Source organism: Macaca mulatta, chromosome 7 (genome assembly GCF_049350105.2).
Source record: "Macaca mulatta isolate MMU2019108-1 chromosome 7, T2T-MMU8v2.0, whole genome shotgun sequence".
NCBI classification, from domain to species: domain Eukaryota; kingdom Metazoa; phylum Chordata; class Mammalia; order Primates; family Cercopithecidae; genus Macaca; species Macaca mulatta.
Genome location: NC_133412.1, coordinates 47,283,094 through 47,292,500, shown reverse-complemented (window position 1 = coordinate 47,292,500; position 9,407 = coordinate 47,283,094). Strand labels below are relative to the sequence as shown.

General features: G+C 44.9%; 1 long non-coding RNA gene across 1 annotated transcript in view; it reads right to left on the bottom strand.

Annotated features, from left to right (window-relative positions):
* Positions 1-9,407, bottom strand: part of LOC106999221 (uncharacterized) — a 101,667-nt gene that overhangs the window by 12,319 nt on the left and 79,941 nt on the right. The window contains exon 5 of the long non-coding RNA XR_013395345.1: positions 6,401-6,495. This is a non-coding gene — a long non-coding RNA (uncharacterized LOC106999221). The remainder of the gene's footprint in view (positions 1-6,400; positions 6,496-9,407) is intronic.

Sequence of the window (9,407 nt, the reverse complement as noted above, 5' to 3'; positions counted from 1 at the left end):
ACCCTACAATGGCCTCTAAGTATTCAAGTGGAAAAATGAGTCACAGTCTCTCACTTTCAATCAAAAGCTAGAAAAGATGAAGCGTGTGAGGAAGGCATGTCAAAAGCCAAGAGAGGCTGAAAACTAGACCTCTCATAGCAAACAGCCAAATTGTGAATGCAAAGGAAAAATTCTTGAAGGAAATGAAAAGTGCTACTCCAGTGAACACGTGAATCATAAGAAAGTGAAACAGCCTTATTGCTGACATAGAGAAAGTGTGAGTGGTCTGGATGGAAGATCAAATCAGCCACAACATTCCCTTAAGCCAAAGCCTAATCCAGAGCCTAATCCTCTTTCAAGTCTGTGAAGGCTGAGAGAGCCGAGGAAGCTGCAGAAGAAAAGTTGGAACCTAGCAGAGGTTGGTTCATAAGGCTTAAGGAAAGAAGCCATCTCCATAACATAAAAGTGCAAGGTGAAGCAGCAAGTGCTGATGGAGAAGCTGCAGCAAGTTATCCAGAAGACCTAGCTAAGATGACTGATGAACATAGCTACACTAAACAACAGATTTTCAATGAAGATGAAACAGCCTACTCTTGGAAGAAGTTGCCATCCAAGGCTTTCACAGATAAGGAAAAGTCGGCTGGGCGCAGTGGCTCACTCTTGTAATCGCAGCACTTTGGGAGTCCGAGGTGAGTGGATCACAAGGTCAGGAGTTCAAGACCAGCCTGACTAAAATGGTGAAACCCCATCTCTACTAAAAATACAAAACTTAGCCAGGCATAGTGGCATGTGCCTGTAGTCCCAGCTGCTCAGGAGGCAGAGACAGGAGAATTGCTTGAACCTGGGAGGCAGAGGTTGCAGTGAGCTGAGATCATGCCACTGCACTCCAGCCTGGGCAACAGAGTGAGACTCCATCTCAAAATAATTAAAAAAGAAAAAGAAGAAAAGTCAGTGCCTGACTTCCATGGCAAAGCACAGGCTGACTCTCTTACTAGGGGCTAATGGAGCTGGGACTTTAAGTTGAAGCCAATGCTCCTCCCTTACCATCAACAAAATCCTAGGTCCATTAAGCATGACGCTAAATCTCTCCCTGTGCTCTATCAGTGGAACAACAAAGCCTGGATGACAGCACATTTGTTTACAACATGGGTTACTGAATATTTTAAGCCCAATGTTGAGACCTACTGCTCAGGAGAAAAGATTCCTTTCAAAATATGACTGTTCATTGCCAATGGACCTGGTCACCCAAAAACTCTGATGGAGATGTATAAAGAGATGTACAATTGATGTTGTTTTCATGCCTGTTAACACATCATCCATTCTCAGCCCTTGGTTCAAGGAGTAATTTCAACTTTCAAGTCTTATTATTTAAGAAATAATTTTTAAAAAGTTTTAGTGGTCATAGACAGTGATTCCTTTGAAGAATCTGAGAAAAATAAATTGAAACCTTCCTGGAAAGGATTTCCCCTTATAGATGCCATTAAGAACATTTGTGATTCATAGGAGGCAGTCAAAATAGCAACATTAACAGGAGTTTGGAAGACGTGTGTTCCAACTCTCATGGATGACTTTGAGGGCTTCAGACTTCAGTGCATGAAGTAAATGCAGAAGAGGCAGAAACATAAAATGACAAGTGGAGCCTGAAGAGAACATTGAATCGTTGCAATTTTATGATAAAACTTCAGCAGATGAGGAGTTGCTTCTGACAGATATGCAAAGAAAGTGGTTTCTTGAGATGGAATCTACTGGTGCAGATGCTATGAACATCATTGAAATGACAACAAAGTATTTAGAATATCACATAAACTTAGTTGATAAAGCAGGAGCAGGGATTAAGAGGATTGACTCCAATTTTGAAAAAAGTTCTGCTGTGGATAAAATGTTGTCAAATATTGCATGCTACAGAGAAATCTTTTTTGAAAGGAAGAGTCAATTGATGTAACAAACTTCATTGTTTTTGTCCTTTAAGAAATTGCCACTGTCCTCCTAATCTTCAGTAACCACCACCCAGATCAGTCAGCAGCCATCCACACTGAAGGACAACCCTCCACCAGCAAAAATGATATGACAACTGAAGATTCTGATGATCGTTAACATTTTTTATCAATAAAGTATTTTTAATTAAGGTATGTACATTGTTTTTTAGACATAATACTATTGCTCACTTAATAGACAACAGTATAGTGTAGACATAACTTATATGCACTGGAACACCAAAAAAATCGTGCGACTTACTTTATTGTGATATTTGCTTTATTGTGATATTTGCTTTATTGTGGTAGTCTGGAACCGAACCTGCAATATCTCTGCGGTGTGCCTGTGTTAGAGTAAGGAATTGGTGCTCAGGCATGGGCAAACCTGCCCATGGAGCCCCACTACCCCCACCCCATAGACCTCTGACTTTGCCAGGCTGCTCACCGTCCACAGGCCCCATGACTGGTCGAGGCCCAGATGACCTTTCATTTGCAAGCACTTGAGAACACGCAGGAGAATTCAGCAGTACAGGGCAGGCTGTGGCTAAACCACGCCTCCCTTCACCCCATCCCAGATCCAGAATCTGGAATCTCTAGAGACTGAACCTGCAAATAAATATGTGACAAGTCTGAGGAATCTGCCTCCTTCAAAGCATTAGTGTCATTGCTGCAGGTGTGTGGATTCTTCACTTGGTGGATTTGTGTCCTCCTCTGATTCCTCACTTTGTTTTACCTAAGGGCTTTTCTAGTATCTCTGGCAGCGAGATCTGGAAATGAAGTGGCATCTGGTCTAATCGTTTGGTGGAGTAAGTCTGGTTCCCCACCTGTCAGCTGGAGCTCCCTCGCTTCCTTAACATCTAGATCCATGTGACTGGAAACACTAATCCTGCCTTATGGTTCAGGGTCTCCCCTGAGACTTCACTGGGTTAGGCCGGAGCTTAGAGCCCCAACATGGCCTCAGCCTCCAGGGCCCTCCCTCATGCATCATGTGGCGGTGGGGAGCGGGGCACAGGGGAAGAGAGGGCGGAGTCTCTTCCCTGGGCAGCTCAAACCTGCCACACAGAGCATTAGACAGGACAGGAAAGACATCCTGATATGGTTCTGAGCACACTGCACGACCAACACCTAGGGCCATGCTCTCATTCTTTTTTTCTCTCCCACTTAGAAAAGTGGCAAAGTAGCGCCACACTCTGCTTCCTAAAGGCCTTCCCACTTCACCCCGTCCCCAAAACCCACCACACATTTCTCACGGGCTCTGCCACCCGTGGAGCATCCTAGCATCTCATCATCTTTCTGGCTACTCTGTCTCCCTCCTTCTTTTTCTCTATTTTTTGTTTCCTTTCAATTTTTTTTTCTTAATCTCCCATCTCAGGAGCAAAAGTGAGAGGGTTTCCATCTTCAGCAGCAAGCTAGCTTATTCTCTGGGGGTCCAGCTGGCGCATTTGCCCTCCAAGTCTCTCTCCAGTCCAGTGACTTATCCAGAAAGTGTCTCAAAGTCAGTTCCCATTCCATGTGGAATGTTGGTGCCAGCTGTTAGGACAGTAAATGTTTCACCTCATTACTAACGTGTGTATACACACACACACACACACACACACACACATTACATATAGCTCTAGCTATAAAATCACATATCTCAGTGTCTTCATATATAGACAAATTGTGCCTAAGCAGTCCTTATGAGCAATGTTTTAAATCATGCGCTAATTCTCATATCTTCATAAAACTAACATTACTGGCCCTCCCTTCTCTGGTTCCCCTTCTCACTCCTTTCCTCCCACACCGTTACCTTTCCGCCATTACAACTCCCATCCCAGGTGCGCTACAAAGCACACTAGGTGTGAATAGTTGTCATCCTGAGAACTGAGCAGGGCAGCTATGCTTGACCGTGTGTGTTCCCAGGGGAACCCCAGTGCCATCAAGGTTGTCTCATAAGGACTGTGAGGCCTGGCCCCTCGCTGATCTGTGACTTGTGGTTTCTTCTAGATGAGTCAGCCAAGGTGGGGACGTGAAATGAATCAATGTGTGTCAATGATGCTCTGAAGAAAGATGCCAGCACTCATGGCTTCACACACAACAGCCCCAGAACTCCTGGCTTTAGATGTACATCCAGGCCAGGCTCTCCCAACCCCAACACAGTTCAGGTAATATGGACTGCCCAGTACACTGAAGGATGCTTAGCAGCATCCCAGGCCTCTACCCACTGGATGCCAGGAGTACCCCCAAGCCCTCAGCTGGGACAACCAAAAATGTCTCCTGACATTGCCAAATGTCTTCCTGGAAAGTAAAATCACCCCTCAGCTGAGAATCAGTGCTCTATAGCTGTATAGATACATATTGTGTATACAGCAATGTATACATACATACAAACAATTAAATATTTATATGTCCTTATTTTAAGTTGGCATCTGGTATAAACTTTTCATTCAATCAGCATATGCACAAAACAGAAATGTGACATATTTTCTTCCTTTTCTTTTAAAAATTAATGTCATCTGTGATAATAGTGACATTTGTGATGACTAAATAAACAGAACCATCGTATATCTATCTTTCTGTGAAGTTGGCATTGAAGCAGCAGTGAGAAGGGAATTTTGGAGTGTCAGTTGCCTTCCCCTGGACCCACCATGGCTCCTGCCTCTTGGAGCTTTGAGAATGCAGATGGACAGTATAAACCAAAAATACAATTCTAAGCCCCCCAGCCACCTGAATGGACCCCTCCTCTTGGCCCAGGGTGTTCCAAAGTTAACCTGAAAAACGAATTCAGGACATGATGGGAACAGAGAGTTGGACATGCCTCATTATACCCTCCTCCCTTTTGGAATTACTGATAGAAGACTCTTTAAATCTGATAAGAAACACTTACCATCTATTCTTGGCTGGAGGTGGTGGCTCACACCTGTAATCCCAGCATTTTGGGAGCTGAGGCAGGCGAATCACTTGAGGTCAGGAGTTCCAGACCAGCCTAGCCAAGATGGTGAAACCTCATCTCTACTAAAAATACAAAAATTAGCTGGGCGTGGTGGCAGACGCCTGTAATCTTAGCTACTCAGAAGACTAAAGCACAAGAATCGCTTGAACCCAGGAGGTGGAGGTTGCAGTGAGCCGAGATTGCACCACTGCACTCCACCCTGGGCAACAGAGCAAGACTTTATCTTTTTTTTTTTTTTTTTTTTTTTTTTTGAGACGGAGTCTCGCTTTGTCGCCCAGGCTGGAGTGCAGTGGCGCGATCTCGGCTCACTGCAAGCTCCGCCTCCCGCGTTCACGCCATTCTCCTGCCTCAGCCTCCCGAGTAGCTGGGACTACAGGCGCCCACAACCGCGCCCGGCTAATTTTTTGTATTTTTAGTAGAGACGGGGTTTAAGAAAGAGAGAGAGAGAAAGAGAGAGAGAGAGAGAGAGAGAGAGAGAAAGAAAGAAAGAAAGAAAGAAAGAAAGAAAGAAAGAAAGAAAGAAAGAAAGAAAGAAAGAAAGAAAGAAAGAAAGAAAGAAAGAAAGAGAAAGAAAGAAAGAAAGAAAGAAAGAAGGAAGGAAGGAAGGAAGGAAGGAAGGAAGGAAGGAAGGAAGGAAGGAAGGAAGGAAGGAAGGAAGGAAGGAAGGAAGGAAGGAAGGAGGGAAGGAAAGAGAGAGAGAAAGAAAGAAAGAAAGAAAGAAAGAAAGAAAGAAAGAAAGAAAGAAAGAAAGAAGGAAAGAAAGAAAGAAGGAAAGAAAAGAAACATTTACAATCTATTCTCTCTGAAGCTTCCTACCTGGAGGCTTAATCTGCATGATTAAAAACTTTGGTCTCCACAACCCCTTATCGTAAACCCAGATATTCTTTTCTATTGATTCTAAGTCTTTAGAGAATAATTCTTTCAACCAATTGCCAATCAGAAAATCTTTGAATCAGGTTGTCCCACCTTTCCTGACTGAACCAATGTACATTTTACACATATTAATTGACAATTTATGTCCCCCTAAAATGTATAAAATCAAGTTGTAGCCTGACCACCTTGGGCACATGTTCTCGGAATCTCCTGAGAACTGTGTCACAGGCCATTGATCACTCATATTTGGCTCAGAATAAACCCCTCCAAATGTTTTACAGAGTTTGACTCTGTTGCCAACAGTTAGGGGTCCAAGTCATTTGGCATTTGTCTCTCTCCAGCCAAGACACCTCAGAGATCCCTGTGCAAACCAATTCAAAGGGGAGAGGAAAGATGAGCTGAACTTCAGTTACACAGGATTGCTATCTACATCAGCCCAAATATAGTACATTCTCAAGATAGGATAGATTATGGTGCAATAAAACATAATCCAAAAAACTGCAGTGCTGTAAGGCATTCCAGGTCTGTTTCTCTCTTATCTTCATAGCAATTACAGGTCATGCTGTATGTTGCTGTTATCTCATTCTGGGGCCCAGGCTGGCTAAGCAACCACACTGGGGAACATGGGGAAGTACACACTCACTCGGAAAGTGTCTGCCTCAAAGTGGATGTCACTTCTCTCACATTTCATTGGCCAAATCAAGTCACATGCCCATGCCTGAGTTCAACAGGTGCCTCCTGCAGAAGGAGGACAGGGAATTGATGGACAGTCATGGAGCTCAGCACACATGCTTACCTTCTCTACTCAGAGGTTCCTTCAGTGCCTCCCAGTACACTAGGGCACCACCCCATCCTGTCTGATGCCAACTCTCTTTCTTCAGCTGAACTTTTCCAAAGTCTCTCTCCTCTCCCACCCCCAGCTAGTAATAAATTTCAGAATCTTCATCATTAGCCACCATATCTCCACTCCCTTCCATTCATCAAAGATAATCAAGACATCATGTTTAAACCCAAAGTCTAAGGTTCCCTTCCAATTCTGGATTCACAGGACTTATTTCTCAGGACTGTTTAAAAAGAGAGCTTACAGCGGGGTTTCTAGGCAATGGCACTCTTGACGTTCTAGACTGGATAATTGTTTGTTGTAGGGGGTTGTCCTGGTCGTTGTAGGATGTTTAGCAGCATCCCTGGCTTCTACCCACTAGATATCTGTAGCATTCCCCAAGTTATGACAACCAAAAGCATCTCCTGATTGCCAAATACCCCCTGGGAGGAAGGGGACAAAATTGCTCCCGGTTGAAAACCACTAGTCTACAGAAGTCCCAGCCCATTGCTCCTCCTGGCTAATTGTTTATTTATATTACACAGATCTACTGAGTGCTTGCTAAGCGTCCACCCCTTCATCAACAAACACATACTGGGCACCTACTCTATGCCAGACACTGGCTGAAGGCGAGAGGTGCCAAGATCACATAGGTGTGGTCCCTGCCCTCCAAGCACTCACATACACTGCAAGAAGCCAGCAGGCACTTTAAAATGTAAGTTCAGTACAATACAATACATTCATGGCTCTGTGAGCAAATTGCCATGGGAGCTCAAAACAGAAACCTTTGGCCGGGAAAACTACACAAAGAAATTAAGAACACTGAAAAGTGATGATGCTTCATGTTCATACCATACTTTGTAATTTGCAAAGCACTTTCACATGTGTTATCTCCCTTGATCCTGAAACAACCTTGAGAGGTGGTTGCTGCTCTCCCCATTTTGCAGATACGGAAATCAAGGTTCAAAAGGATTCAGTGACTTCCCTAGATCATGCAACAATTGAGTGGCAGAAGTGGGACTAGTTCTGCCACTAGTTGGGTGCCCCAACTCCAAGATTGTTTCCTCCTGTTCCCTTGCAGAACTCAGGGAGGCTGCAGGGAGCTGAAGGGCCATTGATGCCACAGCAGGACAATCATACTTCCCACACCCATGGACCCAAGGCAAAGGTGCCTGGCCTCAAGCAAGATTAGGACTGTTAGATCAGGAACATGGAATATAAGGAGAAGAGAAACAGTCAACTCTTTTCATTTCAAAATAGAACTTTGGTACTCATAGCAGAGACAAGTTCTTGAAAGATAAGGCTTTTGATTTGCAAAAACTGTTGTTTTTTTTTTTTTTCAGTTCTAAAAGCCTAGTTTTAGCATCATCAGAAGCAAAGCTCTGAAGGAATTGGGGCATAAAGTCTAGATTAGAAAAAGGAGAGCTGGAGAACCAGACTGCCATGCTGCCGAGATTAGACATGGATAACTAAGAGGGTTGGGGTGGGCGGAGGCAGAGGTGAGAGCAGCAGAAGGAGCTACTGATATGTGAGGCGGGGACAAGAAGTCACATGCTTGACTCCTCCTGTGGTCCCATCTCAGTGGGAGAGGAAGTATCAGACCCAGAAACCTCTGGCCAGTTTGGGAAACAAGAAGGGAGGGGCCTTGGGATGACAGCAAACCTTAGAGAGAGATCCCTGTCCAGTGGAGGAGCCCAGACATATGGAGCAAGAGAGTACCACTCACTCAGCCTGGTGCAGAGAGAATAGATGGGCTTCTCTATGCCCGTAAGGAGCGGCGCAGAGGGGTCACCTGAAAGGCAGAGCCTCGCAGGGGACTCACAACAACAGGAGAAGATGTCCTGTGAGATCAGATGAGGACACTGTCACGTCTCAGCTGATGCCAGCAAGGAGGGGAACAACTGTCTGAACACCACACTGGATGGCAGATCTCAGCAGATACTGACAAGTGAGTCTCATTGGAATGAAACGGAGAACACAGTCCAGCAAATATCCAGAGACTTACTCTGATTGGAACAGGGCATGTCACACGTCCAAGCCCACTGAACCAATCACTGTGGTCAGAGAAGTGAGTGTTTCAATTGGAGGGAGGCTCTTCTTGCTCCACGTATGTTCTTTCCCAGTTTCTTCCCCCAAAGGCAACCACTGTTTATGGGTTTCTTGTGTATTTTTTCACAATGAGAAGTTCTCCATTTACACAAACTCATCTATGTGTATGTGGTCCCTCACTTTCTTTACTCAGTGTCAGCCTACCATACACATCCCATTACACTTAGGTTTTTGACTTAACATATCCTAGAGACTTCATATCTGCTCTTACGAAAGCTGCCAATGACCTCCCTGTCATCAAATACTCTCCACTACTCCGCAGCTGAGTAGGGGAGCCAGGTGGTGCCAGGAAAATCCACTTCTTCTCCTGACTCATGGTCCTGTGTTCTGTCCCATGCCCATACCTGCCCAGCACCCCCTGGCCACCATCCTGTATGAGCCGATCATGTCCATCTAAGGCACAGTCTGGAAGCAGATGTGAAGACATGTCCTCCCACCCCTCATCACAGTATCTGAGCCCAGTAACCTGAATGCAAGCCTTCTTGGAAAAAGGGACCTGGCCTACACCCCTCACCACTCAAAGTGGGGTCCATGGACCAGCAGCAGCAGCAGCATTACCTGGGCACTTTTAGAAACGCAACATCTTAGGCCCTTTGCAGAATCTTGGTCTTTATTTAAACAAGATCCCCAGGGGGACTCTTGGGCATATTTAAGTTTGAGAAATGCTGGTCTACACACCTTCTTCTGAGCACTTGGACTTTTCCAGCCCAAGAGGTTTCCA